The sequence below is a fragment of the Ornithorhynchus anatinus genome, chromosome 5 (assembly GCF_004115215.2).
Source record: "Ornithorhynchus anatinus isolate Pmale09 chromosome 5, mOrnAna1.pri.v4, whole genome shotgun sequence".
Lineage (NCBI taxonomy): Eukaryota > Metazoa > Chordata > Mammalia > Monotremata > Ornithorhynchidae > Ornithorhynchus > Ornithorhynchus anatinus.
In genome coordinates, this window is record NC_041732.1 from 16,934,034 (window position 1) to 16,934,594 (window position 561).

The following is a 561-nucleotide window of genomic DNA, read 5'->3' on the forward strand; positions in this document are numbered from 1 at the left end:
AACTGTCACTCCCAACTGCACTGCCTCAGAATGGCCCCAATCCAAACATTCGATAGAGCAATCTATTTATTGAGCACTTCCTGTGTGTAGAGCTCGGTACTAAGCCCTTAGGGGAGTACAGTATAACAGAGTTGCTCAACCCATTCCCAGCCCACGATGATCTTAGAGTCTAGAGGGTGAAGAGAAGGGAAGCGAAGAGCCTAGGGGAAGGTCTCTTGGAGGAGATGTGGTTTTAATAAGGCTTTGAAGGTAGGGAGAGTGATAGTCTGTCAGATGTGAAGGGGGAGGGCATTCCGGGATAGAGGCAGGACGTGGGTGAGAGGTTGGCGGGCAGATAGATGAGATCAAGGTACAGCGAAGAGGTTGATGTTAGAGGAAGAAAGTGTGAGGGCTGAGCTGTGGTAGGAAATCAGGGAGATAGGTAGGAGGAGGCAAGGAGATTGAGTACTCTGAAGGTTACTGTAAGGAGTTTCTTTTGATGCAGAAGTAGATGGGCAACCACCGGAGGTTCTTGAGGAGTGGGGAAACACGAACTGAACAGCTTTGTAGGAAAATAATCTG